The sequence below is a fragment of the Ictidomys tridecemlineatus genome, chromosome 7 (assembly GCF_052094955.1).
Source record: "Ictidomys tridecemlineatus isolate mIctTri1 chromosome 7, mIctTri1.hap1, whole genome shotgun sequence".
Lineage (NCBI taxonomy): Eukaryota > Metazoa > Chordata > Mammalia > Rodentia > Sciuridae > Ictidomys > Ictidomys tridecemlineatus.
The window spans coordinates 97,499,159-97,514,619 of record NC_135483.1 but is presented as its reverse complement, the minus strand read 5'-3'; the positions used below and the strand labels follow the sequence as shown (position 1 = coordinate 97,514,619).

Below are 15,461 nucleotides of genomic sequence, written 5' to 3'. Positions count from 1 at the left end.
TAAAAACCATTGACTTGCAGACTTTATAAATGGGTACATTGTATAGTATGTGCAGTAAAACTCCATAAAGTCATCATAAAAAAAAAAAAAGGTTTAGGAGCTGCATCTCATGATGAGTTTCTTGCTGGCAGTATCCTGAGGGGTTGCAAGGTATCACATGGTGAGTGACTTTTATAGCAAACCCTGAAAAAGCTTTCTATGCTTTGCCAGCATGTGAGAGGCCCTGGGTTCAGTTCCCAGCACTGCAAAGAAAAAAAAAAACTATATATATATATGGAAGAAATTGAGATGTCACTGACTGTTCTTAGTGTGTGATACACTAAGAGGAAGCAGGACTGGATGAACCCCTAGGGACGCTCCGTGAGCTCCATGCATGGATTTTGCAGCATCAGTGCTGGTGGCTCTGCAGCTTCTAAAGCTGTTCTCTAGCTGTTTTCCACACCGATGAGGTCTCTAAGCCCCGTGCCTCTAGAATTGAGGCTCATGTCATGGGTCCTGCAGGCTGTTGCTGCAGGGACAGGGATGGTACCTTGGGTACCTCTTGGCCTTGGTGGGCGCTCAGCTTTGGCTCACGGCTCCCTCTCTGTGCTCCCACCCACACAAGTAGACAGCTCTTCCAGGGCCGTGTGGATTGAAGACATGTGCTAAGGGCTGAGGTCCACCCACCCATTCCCAGGATGGTCAGTGCACTGGACGGATGTGTCCCAGTGGGTGGGAGGTGGGAGGCATCATCCTCTATTCACCCAGATGTCTGGGCGGTTATGTAAGGGCATGCGACTGGAGGCCAGCTCACAGATGCAAATCTGCTTGCTGGGCTATAGGTCTGATTCCTTCCCCTGCTATGGTTTAAATATGGTTTGTCCCCTCTGAAACTCATGTTGAAATGTAATCCCCATTAGGAGACACTAAAAGGTGGGATCAGGTGGGAACTTCGAGAGGTAACTGGGGCTCTGCCCTCATGAATGGATTAATCCACTCATATGATTAGCAGATGTATGGGTTAATGGGTCACCTCCAGAGGGTTTGCTATAAAAGTCACTCACCATGTGATACCCTGCAACCCCTCAGGATACTGCCAGCAAGAAACTCATCATGAGATGCAGCTCCTAAACCTTAGATCGAATTGTGAGCTAGAATAAACGTCTTTTTCTTATTAAGTACCCCGCCTTAGGTATTTTATTATAGCAACATAAAATGAACTAAGACATCTCCTTTTCTCCCCAAATTCACATCTTCCCTAATTAGGCAGAGGATCAGACCAGCCCCTGGGACTCTCCAAATCACACCCCCAAGTCACAATCAGTCCTTGGGAGCTTGCCCAACCAGGCCGCATTGCTGCCCGCAATGTAGCCATCAGAACATGAGCTCAGGAAAGCATTTGAACATTCTGGATTATTCAGGATCCATCGCTTTAGTAAATTGCAAGCAAGGGCACAGCACGGAGGCAGTTGGATTCATATCCCATCCTGACCACTTACTAGCCAGGTGGCCTGGACAAATCACTTTACTCTGCGTCCCATCTCCTCATCTACACAATGGGGCAACAGCACTTACTTCATTCAGTTGTACTGGGGGTTCTAGGAGATAAATGCTACACTCTGGGACCGTTAAATTCACTCAATTTTCATTTTATTCCTCTCTCTCTAGGATTTTTTTTTAAAAAAAGCTTTTGTCTGTATAAAGCAGAAATAGATGCACCCAAATCAATATAGCATTCTGCAAAATGGAAAAATTTACTTGCAAACTTTCTAACATGTGCTCTGAGATAATGCCCTGGAGGTATAAACTCATTTCCCCCCATGACAGCTGGAGGAGAGGAGACACAGATGTCTGGGACTTGGGGAAGCAGAGAGGCACAATGAACCCAGGGGAGAGGGGTACAGGGGGGAGAGAGGTAGAGTAGGGGGAAGGCAGCATAATGGGCAGATAGATACCAGGGTGGTTTGGCATTGAAGCAACAGGCTCCCTGCCAGGGACAGTCCTCATGCCATGGGGTCCCCAGGCCACCTCTCCTCAACAGAGTCTCCAGCTCTTGATCAAGCCTGTACCAGCTGTTCCTCTGCCTCCACTGCCCTCAAGAGCAACCTCTGTCCCTACTTTCCTGTCCATCTCCTCCTAGGACTCCAAGCTCCTCAAAGACAGGAAATAGCAAGACTCACCTCTGTGACCCCAGCACTCAAAGTGGTGGCTGGCACATGTTAGGTCAAATTGAGGTGCATGAGCATCACTGAGGCTTAAAACCTATTGCTTGGCTCCTTCCTTGGAGCTCCCGATGTTGCTGTCCAGGGACCACACTTGGGAACTACTACAGTAAGCGCTCAGTAAAGGACCATGAAAGGGGATGACTTATTGAAACCACTTGCATGCAAGAGCCCCTCTAGATCTAGATGTGCTCCTGGGTCTTTACAGTCCAACCCAGCTCCCAGCCCACCACCTCCATCAACCCTCCCTGACCATGCGGACTCCCATATTTCCCTATGTTCCTCTCGGTCTTGAAGGTCAGGTGCACGGGCCCTATTCCTGCACCCTCTTGGCTGCTCAGAGAGGGGTCTTTCTGGTGAGCCAATATGGCCAATTGTATGCTCCCTCCCCTGCCACATATGGCCACCAGGCCCAGAGTAAGGTGGGGGAGAAGAGTGGCACTGGCGATCATAAAGATCCTGGGGGATTGGGAGCACCTCACATCCTCCCAACTAGAATGCGACAGACCAGCTTGGAAGACTCTCTTGTTGGAACGCTCCATTACTATCTATAGGAGCAGGAGGGCAACCAGTGCTGGGCAGGAAGGGGAAGAGGCTGGCCCAGTGCTCAACACCAAGACCAGGAGCTCCAGGCAGCAGAGGATGCTCAAGCCCTTGGGTCCCCTTGCTACACATCCCCAAGGGTATCTTTCACTTTGGAATCCATGTGGGTGGTGCCTATGAAGAAATGGTCAGACCTTCCGAGGCTTCTCCATGAAATGCCCTGATTCACGATTGCATGAGGACCTCCTATATTCCCAGCAGGGAGCAAGGCACTGGGGCCCTGCAGGTGGCCAGATGACAGCCTGCCTTCTTTTTCTTTTGGGTACCAAGGATTGAACTCAGGGGCACTGGAACACTGGGCCACATCCCCAGCCCTACTTTGTATTTTATTTGAAGTCAGGGTCTCACTGAGTTGCTTAGCAGCTTGCTTTTGCTGAGTCTGGCTTTGAACTCAGGATCCTCCTGCCTCAGCCTCCCAAATGGCTGGGATTACAGGTGTGCACCATCGCACCCAGCTGACAGCCTGGCTTCTTAAGATCTGCTATAAGGTGCAGCAGGAAGTAAAATGCTCCAACAAAGGTACTGCAGGCACTGGGGGATCCAGGGAGGAAGGACTTCATTCCATCCAGGGACGGGCATGTGGGGGCAGCCAGCTCCCAGTGGGCTGGTTAATCCAGCCACGCCAGAGACCATCAGCAGTGGTGGCTGAATTTGCAGTCTCAGCGTCTGGGGTTGGGTTGTTTCTTGCTTTCCAGGGAGACTTGGAGCTCTAAAGCCTGGGGCCAGTGGGTCTTGTGGGCTGTGGCTGTCCCTCCCCACCCCTCCCCTTCCCATGGTGCAGGATTTGCAGAATCAGGAATGAGCTCTGGCCCTGCTGTTGAGAAGGATAGATGTGGGAGCAAAGAAAGGGCAGAGGCGGCCAAGACACACACGGGCAGCTCCAGGGCATCTGCCAGCAGGCTCAGCCTGCCTCCCTTCACCTGAGTCTTGGGCTCGGAGGTGTACGCCTCCCCCTGGGCTGCCTAGTCATGAGCTGCCTTTTCCAGTAAGCCTCGGGGGACCCTCCCCTGACCCTTGGCAGCCTCTTCTTGGCTCATAGCGACACTGAACTTGGCCTCCTCTCTTCAGCTGCTCTGCGTGGGGAGCATCATGCAGCCACTTCCCTAGCCCTGTCAGGGCCACCTCGGACTTTTCCAAGAACCCCAGGGAGCTCAAAAGGATAGACCCAGAAACAGCCCCTGGCTTCCCCTTAGGCCAGAACAGAGGGGACCTCAAAATCTGAGACTCCTTCTGCTCTTCTGTGCCATTACCATTGACTATGCGCCCTGGTTCTCTAGTCGGTCACCACGCCAGATGGACGCCACTTCTTTCTCATTTCTGTGCCTCTTGCACCTCATCAGTGACCCAGTAGGTGCTCAATTAATGTTTCAGTTTGAGATTAAACTTCCAGATTCTGTGCCTGAGGACAGGGTGTGCTTGTGGGTCTTCTCTCAGAACCTAGCCGGGGCCTCCTAGCACCCAATGAAGTAACATCAGGAGCTTCTAACTCTACTGCAGCCTGGAGGTATGGCCAAGCATTTCACTATTTGATAAACTAGGAACACAGAGGCCCATGTACAGGTGAGTTTAAATACTGCCAGTAAGTATGAGAACCTGAGTCAACTCCTGCAGCTTAGGTCCAAGTGGAAAATCAAACAACAGATCTGAGGTGCACTGAGATGCAGCCTGGTCTGGGGGTACCCATGGAAGGAGGCCTTAGAGATGCTGGGTCAATGGCTCTAGGGCCCAAGGGCTTTCGGGGGCTATGGCAGATGTGCCGTCTCCTTGGCCCTTCCCAACAGGGGCCAGTCTGGTGTACAGCCTTATGTCCACCTAGACCCTTTGCTTTTTCTCTGACTTATTCTTTTTCCCTGCAAAGTCTCTTCCCTCCAATTAATGAAGCTCAAGTTCCAACAGGAAGGCCTGACTCCTCTTTAAAACAGAATTGATCTCCCCTCTGCCCCCCCTTGGCTTTCTGCACACAGGTGACAGGATAAAGCCAGATACCTTCCTTTATCGGTCCAAGAAGGTATTGGGGGACCCTACCCCTACCCCCATAATCTTTATCAACCCTCCCACATGCCAATGTGAATATTAGACCTAACGCCCTTTGATATGAATAATTCACATTTCCCCAGTCAGGTAAGATGAATCATAGCTTCTAGAAAGTTTCTCTCATTTTATTGACTGAAACATACCCAAGTTCCTTGACTTAATGATGGGGTGACATCCAATAAGCCCATTATAAGTTGAAAATATCAAAAATTGAAAACATTGTAACTTGCTTACTGTTAGCCTGGGAAAAGATCCGAATCTAAAATATGAAGTGTGCAATTTCTACTGAATATGCATTGCTTTCAGCCCACTGTAAAGCCAAGAAATCCTAAATCAAACCATCCATTGTAGGTTGGGGACCGTCTATACAATGTAAGTAAAAATTAGGGCACTTGCTATGCAAATAGAAGCAAGTCTTAGGGAAGTCTCCTAGTTGCATGCTTCTGCCACATGACTGCCCTTGTGTGGTAACCCCGGGTTTCCCCTGGGGCACAGAGGCAGTGGGCAGGCACATCCCAGCACCCCGCATGTGCCTGGCATAGGAACATCAATCACAGTGCCAGGAGTCAAAAGTCAGAAGTGGCTACGGGGCGAGGCCAGACTCACCCATGGGAAGATCAGGACGGTGGCTGTGGGCTTGCGGGTGTGACCTGTGGAAACCTATCATTACTTCCACTTTGCAGATCTCAAAACAGAGGCTCAGATTAAGGGACTTCCTCCAGGTCCCAGTTGGCTCCTGCCTGGCCTGGACGTACTGCACCCTCATCCATCCTGCTTCAGGCTGCCTCTGTGGAGGTGAGGGTGGCAGGTCCTTAAGTGGGCGTCACATTGGGTCACCTGGTCAGCATGAGGCTCAGGTCTGCTCTCTTCCTGTCCTGCTCCCTTCTCCTCACTGAGCTGTTTAAAACGCTCTTCAGCCTCACGGTCAAGGCTGAACTTGCAAACCTGGAGCTGCCCTCTATCCCAGACCCTGGACCACAGCAGCACGGCCCCAGGCTGTCCTTCCTGGACCTTCTCAGGATTAGGAGTCCAGTGCTCCAGGTCCCTCTCCTCACAGGACCCCCAACCTCCCACAGTTGACAGGAGGGGAGAGGCGACAGAGGATGCCAGTCTCAAACCAGGGTTTAAAAGCCAGCAATAGCAACATTCAGTTAATCAGTGCATTTCTATTTTCTCTGTGGGCATTTTTCCCTTTCTGAGGGACTCTTACAAACATTTTACTGTTACATTTCTTGTAATACTGCCTGGAATCGTTATTTAGACATCATAAAAAAAATCATTATATTTTTAAAAGGAAGGCGGATATGTTCTGACCAGAGAGAAGACAGAAAGCTCAGACGGGCACACAGGCCAGTCCACATGTCCACATATGTACGCCTTTGGTCTGAGAGAAAACAGAACTTTTTTTTTATCCCCACACCACTTTGCAAAATAAAAGTGAATGAATAATTGATAGGGCTTTTTACAAACATCGAGATTTTCAAATCATGCTAGAAAAATCCGGTTCAATTACTTGCAGCAGCAATTCCGTGATAAACCAGCACACAAATGGATACCAAGAAGTAAAATTTATAATTCCCAATGGGCCTGTATTCTACAGAAATGCGTCGTAAACATTAACTTTTTTTTTTTTTTAAACAACACACCCAAACCCACAGAGCTGTTGCTCTCGCTACCTGCAGGCTCCCTGCGCGATAAATACTTGAACCCTTTACTTTGAAAGTGCTCCTGACAATCGCCAAGACGCCCATCCCTCAAAAGAGGTGCACACAAGATGATCTCCCACTTTATTTGGGGATCCTATTAGACTGTGATCTTTGCTGCCAGTTCCAGTCCTTCAAGAGGAATCCAATTATTTGGACTCCCTAGAGATGCGAAGGGCCCAGTCCAGCAGGCCTGGGGACTGGCCGGCGAGGAGGGAGCCCACCCCTCCCCTCGCCACCTCCCCCCAGGATCGGTACCCTAACAGGACTTACCAACAACAGGCAGGTGCGACATCTGAATGAGAGGTTCTGGAGCTCTGGAGCTCCTGGCAGCCCCACAGCAAGCTGGGCCACCCCTTTCCCCTATGGCTGAGGGCTGCCTCCCCTTCAGCCTGCACTCCAGCTGGCCACAGGGAAGGGCCCGGGTGGTGACTGCTGCTCGGTTGGAGAGTGCACTGAGAGACAGCAGTTCTGGCCCGAGACTTCCTGTTTGGGCAGGAAACCTCGCTGGGGATAATTAGTGGCTCAGACTCTGGTGCCTTTGCTACAGGAACTCAGGCGGGACAGCCAGCAGAACCCAAGGTGCATAAAATGAATAAATGTCATCCAGCATCCAGCACAAGGCAGACTACCTCGCAGAAAGAGAGAGGGAGAAAGAGAGAAGGCGTTGAGATTCTCCAAGATCCGAAGCCAAACATAATGGCTGCAGAACAGGGCGATTTATCAGTTTCTGCAGGGGTAATTTATTGCAATCACCCTGGCTGTCATGGGCTTAGTGATAATTCTCTCATCATTTTGCACTTACAAAAGCTTATTGTCATCTTTACTTGCAAGACAGACGGTGAGGAAAAAGGCAGATGGATGGACAGTCCTGTTTTGCGGACAAGTATATTTGATTGTTTTCAATTTGTTTGAAAACTAGCCATCTTGGAATATGGAATCTGAGTAACCCCGAGCATCTGATAGCCAGAATACCTCCCGCTGGGGTTCAGGCAGGGTTACTCTATATGACAACCAACCAGAGCCAGGCTGCATCATTCTGACTGCTATGACCTCCTGTGTCTTGTCTCTCCTACTGTAGGGAAAACTGAGGACCGCGTTAAATTCTGGAATCTCCCAGAACTACCCTCCTTCCAGTCCCCTGCTTCCTCTCCAGTTTAGCCAATTACTTCCACTTCCTGGCCCATCCCAATCCCCCTTCCTGGAAGATCTATTCCAAGCTCTTGGGCACATATGGTGCCTGCCAGTCCCCTAAGAGTCTCCCAACAATCTCTCCCACTCTGAATTCAGAGAGGCAGCTGTGTTAGTTGGTGGCTACTAGATAGGCCTGATTCAGCCACCTGTTACTGTGATGTTGGACAGGTTGCTTTCCCTCTCTCTTCTGATGATACTGCTCATGTCCTTGCTCTTTGGGGAACACTTACCACCCACCACATGTGGCTCTGAACTCCTCCCCCTCTGTGGCTGTGGGTGCACTACTATCACCCCACTGTGTCAGCTGAGGGCACGTCTACACTGCCCCAAAGCCTCCATGTTCTGCTCCCTGTGAGGTTGGCAGATGCCTGTTAAGCCTATGGAGCTCAAGCAGGGCTTTCAGACATTCGAAAACCCTGGAATCCACTGAGATTGCCCAGGGAGCTTCGGGGGCAGTTGTGCGGGCAGTTCCAAGCCCAGAGTCCCTGATTCAGTAGACTGGGGCAGGGATCAGGGGATCAGAAGCCACCGTGTGCAGAAGCCACACTTCCCTAGAAAACATAGCCAACCAGACTCGAGTGGAAAGGGGCTTGCAAGCACCCCACAGTCCCTCAGCGCTCCAGGTCAGCTGTGACACCTCTCCTGGAGTTCTGAGACCCTGCTGTACCCCGAGCTCCCCGGTCTTGAAAGCCCTCTCCGTTGGTATTCCAGATACCCTGCCAGATGTTCAACAGGAGTTGTAGCAAGAAAGAACAAAAAGCAGCCACACTGGAACTCTCAACAGCAGAGCATGTGGTCTCCACCCTGCAGCTCTCTGAACTAGGACAACGGGAGGGCTGGGCTTTCCTGGATGGCAGCCACCTCTGACCCTTGCATCACAATCCTTCATGGCCAGGTGTAGACCATATTGCTTCTTTCCTTTCCATTTGTGGGTACCACCACCTCCCCACAGCCTGACAGCCATCCCACAATGCCTATAGTAACAGGAGGGGTCCCTCCATCCCAGACCCCAGCCCACCAGCCTTAGGAGCCCTACTGTCTGCAAGTGAACTAGGTAGCCTACTCCCTCATGATAAGATTAGCGGGGCCAGGCCTGGTGGAACATGCCCATAATCCCAGGGGCTTGGGAGGCTGAGACAGGAGGATTGTGAGTTCAAAGTCAGCCTCAGCAACTTAGCAGGTCCCTAAAGAACTCAGCAAGACCCTGTCTCTAAATAATATACAAAAAAGGACTGTGGATGTGGCTCAGTGGTTAAGTGCCCCTGGGTTCAATCGCTGGTACCAAAAAGATTAGCAGGCCCCTCCACATTCCATTACATTTATACCACTAATTGGTGTTATAATCTTGATATTGTAACTTTTTTTTCCAGTTTACTCTCCTAATCTTACTGCTTAAAAAGGCTTAAAAAACAGCTGTTTGACATTGGGGTGAACTGAATGGTAGTGCATTTGCCTAGCATGCTCAATGTCCGGAGTTCCATCCCCAGCACAGTAAGAAATTACTTAAAATATGCAGCCAGGCATGGTGGCGCATGTCTGTAATCCCAGCAATTTGGGAGGCAGAGGAAGGATTGCAAGTTCAAGGCCAGTCTCAGGCAACTTAGTAAAAACCTGACTCAAAATAAAACATTAAAGGGGCAGGGGATGTAGCTCAGTGGCAAAGCACCCCTGAGTTCAATTCCTAGTACCCAAGACAAAATGGCTCTGCTTGGTTAGAGTCTAACTACCTATCATGAAGTGGAAGATGCAGATAGGAAAAATTTACCACCTGATTACAGAACAAGTTGTGCTCACCTGTTGCAGGTGACAATGTGATGTACCAGGGCAGACCGACTGGGAAGAGTTTAGTATGGAGGAATTACACAGACAGGGTTTCTGTGGTCCTGAAACAACTGAACCATCGACAACTCAGAGCAATGTTTCTGGAGAGCTGGCCATACTTGAATAGGAGGGAGACACTCTGTCCTGGACTGAGAAACCATGCAGTTTATGATTCACTAGCATCCATCGACCGTGGCAGCAACACAGCAGTCAATATCTCCAACTTGGGGGTGGGGAGGTGCTGTCTCTGATTTTGGATCCTGGCTCACAATAGCTGTGGGTCCTGGGCCTCTCTGAGGTTGTTTCCTCACTTGTATTCAGAAATATGTGGATGGTAAGAGCCTCTGGGAGTGACAAATGATGGCTGTGACATTCACCCTGCCAGAAGTGGGGCTCAGAGTACCTGGCACAAAGTGAGTGCTCAGTAAGTGTTTGTTGAATGAATAAAAGATGAAGCAGAATTTGGATAGGCATATAGTTAAGTGGTTAGGAGTCTCAGGACTGGGGATGAAAGAAGAGACTGGAATCTTATCCGTCCTTGAGAATGTTATGTGGTTGAGAGAACAGCATTATCCATCTCTTAAGAGTTTGGAGGAACAAATGAGCTCATGCCTGTTCTCTGCTTGGTCCAGGGCCTGGCACATGGGAGGCTGAATGGCAAGGGTGAGGACTGCATTTCAGGTGTGATGTTGAGGGTGTGTGAAGGGCTGACAGAGGAAATGCAAAGAGGTTTGGGAACCATGAGAGGTAGAGTTGGATAGGTGGGTGGGCCTAGGTAGCAGAGGGCAGCCAGGATGAAGTGAAACTTCTATAGTCAAATGTTTGCATTCCACCCAGAGCACCTGCCCCATCCTCTGCCTTCCTGTCTCCAAGTTCTATTATCACCATAGTCTCCTGAAATGGGATGGGGGCTTGGGGAGCTGGAATGTGGAAGAGGCACATGCTCCTTTAAGTTCCAGGAGGAAGAATACAGCCAATTTGGCCTTAGATTTTTAATAACTACTGAAATTGGCAGACTTCCTCCTTTTAAATCAAGGGGGCCATTTCTAATTCCCAAACTAGAAACCAGTTACATACAGTGCTTAGCTTAGCTCCCACCTGCCCAGCCCAGGACTTCCTGGCAAGTAGGCATGGTAGAGAGGGCAAGAAGAGGTGGATCCAGTCGTAGCTGAAAGGCAGAGGAACCCAAGTTCCTGAATGACCTGCTTCCTACTGCACCCCAACTGTCTGAAGACTACCCCAACCCACTGAGCTTCTCCTCTGCAGGATGGACACAGAATGAAGCAGACTTCTCCTCCAGGCTGAGAGGCACTGGCCAAGACTTCGAACTGGCAACTCTGGACCCTGGAGCTGGAGCCAGCTCTGCCACAAAGAGAATCTTGGAGGTCACTCTCTGGGCTTCAGTTACCCTTTTCCAGGGAACCCAGGGTTCAGACTAGAAAAGCAATGAACCTGTAAAGTCCCATTGGATTAACACACATATCCTAGGGGAAGAGAGAGGGCCTGATATCTCATAACATTTCCACAACCCAACGTTCCACACAGTGAACCCACAGGCCGCCATCATCATCCCTGCTTGATGGGATGAAGAAACAAGTTCAAGACTTCACTGACAGCTGAGATTCAGGCTCTCTGCCCTATAGGCAGTCAGCTACCACTTCCCCAACCTGGCGCTCAGGTGTCCCACTTTGGACTTTGTCAGAAACTTTCACTTTTTAATTTGCCTATCACTCTGATCTCTGATAAGTTCAGGGAGGAAAGGGCTATGGGACAAAGGACAGGAAACATGAATGGGAGAGGAATCCACCTATTTGACGTCTCTAGGCTGGAAAGGGCACATCTGTGGTCCCAGCTTGACCAAGACCTTAACAGGATCCCCCAAGATCTCAAAAGGCTTGGGCTAAGGCTGTTTGACTCTCAAGTGACTGACCAGGGATCTGGCCTAAAAACTCCCTGTGGGCTCTAAGGCCAGCATTACCTGATGTCAACTCCATACCTTCCTCCCAGGTTGCCTGGTTGAGGCCACCTGTGCACCACTGAAGGTCTCTCAGAGAGCCTTCTCCTCCTCCTCCTCTCCCAGAGACACCTTCTACCCCACTATATCCACTTATCCATCAGGCATTGAAGCACCTGCTCCCAACAGCTCCTCTGCAAGCTGCTGTAGAGGTGGCCCCAGGCCCTCCAGGTGCACCTGACTGATTCCATCCACTGAATGTGGGACCTGGGGATTTGCATTTTTTTAAACAATAGTTTTTAGCTGTCGATGGACCTTTATTTATTCATATGTGTGCTGAGAATGAAACCCAGTGCCTCACACATACTAGGTAAGTGCACTTCCACTGAGCTACAGCCCCAGTCCGGATTGGCATTTTTTAATAGAGCTTCCAGGTGACTGAGGGGGCACACCTATTGAGACCCTTTTGTCTTGTGAACATGCTGGCCTCTAGCATTGCATTCTTTGGACTGCCAGGATCCTCTGAGGACCCAGCCTGTCCCTCTCCACTAATAGGCTCCTCCTGGCTCCCAAGTCAGATAAATCAGGGTTCAAAATTTGTGCAACTTGCTAACTGAGTGTCTTTGCAAAATACCCAGGCTCGCTGAGGCTCAGCATCTCCATCTGTAACAAGAGATAATAAAGATGCCTTCCTGCTGTGATGATTAGCTGGGATACTGTGTGCAGAGCCCTTAGCAAGAGGCCTGGAACACAGAAACGTGCAATAAATGTTTGCTATTAATTATATCATGACTGCACTCTGATGGACATAAATACTTCCCTGGGGCATTTCCAGAACCCCACTTCTGGAGCCTGTCGCAGAAGTGGCTCCGAACACCCTCCTGTCCTGTGCCAGGGCTTCAAAAGAACCTGTGGGAATTTTCCTTTTCCCAGCAGATTGCGCCTCCTGACTCCCACAGGAAAAAACTGCCAGTCGCACCCTCCTTCATCTAGCCAGAGTGACCAAAGTTCCAATCACACCTCTCCGGGCAGCCTGCCCCCAAATTTCAGGGAACTGAAAAGGAGGGGGAACTTCCCAGGCAAGGGCTCTGTGGACAGGGGCGGGCACTGGGCAGTCCAGCCTCCTCTGGACCAAGGTCCCGCGCCCCTGCTGGGACAGTGCTGGAGCCAAGGGCCGGGAGAGGAAGATCCAGGAAGGTCCCGCCACGGCTGCCCGCCCTCCCCTGGGACCGGCTGCACAGAGCCTGAGGGCTTGCGGAAGGCTCTCGGCGGGGGGCCGCCAGGAACGGCGCTTAGAGGTGCACCCCGAACTCTGATCGCCTGCTTCTCCCCAGTTCGGTCCCTGGCCCTGCCCACCCCGCCCGGTGGGCGCGGCTTCTGTCCCTAGAAGAGGAAGCGCACCGGGTAGGGAACCAGGACCGGGTTCTTCTACCACCGGTCGCACGTGGCTCGGTCCTAAAGCATGGAGGTTGCCAGGCGAGTGGCGATGGCTCGGGGTGCAACTGGGTGGGAGATGGGCTGGGGTCCCGGTAACGCGGCGCAGCGCACGGCGACAGGGAAGGTCACTCACCTCCGCGGCCCGCCGCTCCGTGCAGCGGCAGTGGCTGCAGGTCCAAGGCGGAGGCGGTGGCTCGCTCCCAGGCTCCTCCTCTGCCCGCGCCCCGCCCACCCGCGGGGGCAGGAGCTGCGCCGGAGGCGGCCTCCGGCCAGCCCGCCACTGCTTATCCGGCTCGGCCACCTCTCTCCCGGCCGCAATCAGGAGTGGCAGAGAACTCGGTCCCTGCCCAGCCCTACAACCCCGGCAGCGGAGGAAGCGACCAACCAGCCTCCTCCTCGTGCCCTCGGCGGGAGGTTTGGAAACAGCCCTGCAGCTTATCTGTCCGCGCACAGTTAAAGCGAGCAGAACTCTGGCATGGAGTACAAGGTGACCTCGTCCCCAGCCTCGACCTGAGGGCCAGCTCAAATCCAAGTCCATTTCATGGCCGAGGTCATACTGGCAGGCCTAGTGGCCGGTTAAACATGCACAGGTGGGCAGAGGCCCCCCAGCCGGCTGAGTGGACACCCTTTTCTTCCCCTCCAATGGAAGTGAGGGCAGGAGGCCCCGCCCCCTCCCTCTAACAAGGTCGCGTCCAAGCGTGTATGGCCCTCTCATAATCTCTGCCTCTTGTCAGCCTTTAGGGTGGACCTTTGACCTTTCCTTATAGTCTGCAGTTCCTATGGCTGGGGGCTGGGGGTCAGCCTCAGTTCCCCAGGATGGGCTGGACCTTTGCCTAGCCCCTTGCCCCAGACACTGCCTACTGCTGCCCCACCCCTCATCCTACAGGCACAACAGGGAGGTGGCTCGCAGGTGGAGGTACCTTTGTGCTTTGTCTTAAGTCCTTTCTCGGCAAGGCCACATCAGCTGTTTGACAGTGCCTCCTCTTCCTTACAGGTGAGGAAATGGGGGCTGATGGTAAAGGGGAGACACCAATTTCACTCAGCATCTGGAAGGCTGAATGGAGGTTTTCTAACCCCTGGAACTTTTTCTAGAATACCCCTGGGAGGAGGGGGCACATATTCCACCAACCTCTGATAAGCAGCTTCCAGTTACTCTTAGGAAGTGTAAGACTCCTGATTTCCAGGAATCCAAAATGCATGAGCGATAAGCTCTGGGGAGCCAGAGGTGGGGGTGCTAGGCTTCCAGAATGGCCCTGCCCTAGGACCCCAAAAGGTACAGCAGAACCAAGGAGGCAGAGTTCTGCCCTAAAGGCTGATGTGAGCCCCCGCCTGGCCCTGTCCTCTCATCAGCTCATGAGACTCACAATGAGCACCTTGTGCCTTCTCACCACCATGGGCTTCCTCCTACCTGCAGTGTCCCCCTCTCCCCAGCTCTGCTGGCCTGGACTGTCACCTGTCTTCTTCAAGGATATACTGACAGGATGTACTGAGGTGCGTTGAACACCTTCTATGGGTCAGACTCTGGTGTCCTGAACCAACCCAAGGGCAGAGCAGTCAGATTCACCCTTGCAAGACATGACAGATCATGTCACTCCTCTGCTCAAAACCATCCCTTGGCTCCCAAGGGTGTCTTAGAGCAAAAGCCAAATCCTTGGAATGGCCTCCAAGGTCCTGCATGAATGGCTCTGGACCCCATCTTCCACCCTCCTCTCTACTCAAGCTCCACCCTGCTGAGCTGGCCCCCTTCTTTTTCCTCAAATAGATCAGACAGGGCCATGACCCTTGCAGTTCCTTCTGCTGACCCAGAAATCCCCACCACCCCTCCCTTCCTCCTGCATTTGCTGAAATGTGGCCTTCAGGAGCCTACCCTCATCTCCCCCACCCTGGATCCTGGGATGACTTCCTTCCTTCCTTCCTCCCTTCCTTTCCATAGGCTTTATCATTTTCTAATACACTGTAGCATATACTTTTTTATGTCTATTGTGTAGTAACTTTCTCCCACGGAAATGGAATCCCTCCAGGGCAGGGATTCTTGTCTGTTTTACTCATTGCTAAAGTAGCATGTGGCATGTAGTAGGTGCTCAGCAAATATTTGTCAAATGAACACACTTCCTGTCGCCCTCTTTCAACTCCTTCAGCAGCTCTGGGAAGCTTCCACCAAGGTTCCTGCCCACCCTGCTGTCCTGTGTGCTCAAAAACCATGTGATGCTGTACCTGCATTTATGGGTCTCTGTGCCTGGGGTTGCTGAATGTTCTATTTACAGAGGCCCTAGGATCATCTTTTCCTTGAAGAGGAGACTAGCCCTTTAGCTATAAGGACAAGAGTATCCAGAATGAAGCCAGGCACATGCCTGTAATCCCAGTGACTCAGGAGGCTGAGGCAGGAGTTCAAGACCAGCCGAGGTAACTTAGTGGAACCCTGTCTCAAGGTAAATTTTAAAAGGGCTGGGGATGTAGCTCCATGGTAGAGCATCCTCTGAATTTAATCCCCAGCACCACTAAATAAACAAGAGT

The 15,461-nt window shown here is 51.5% G+C and overlaps 1 protein-coding gene across 2 annotated transcripts in view; it reads right to left on the bottom strand.

Annotated features, from left to right (window-relative positions):
• Window positions 1-13,327, bottom strand: part of Steap3 (STEAP3 metalloreductase) — a 67,298-nt gene extending 53,971 nt beyond the window's left edge. The window contains exon 1 of one of the 2 annotated variants that reach the window (XM_078017242.1): window positions 13,081-13,327. The gene's annotated coding sequence lies outside the window, so the exon portion shown is untranslated. The remainder of the gene's footprint in view (window positions 1-13,080) is intronic. The other variant, XM_013355745.4, reaches the window with a different exon arrangement.
• Window positions 13,328-15,461: the final 2,134 nt, after the last annotated feature.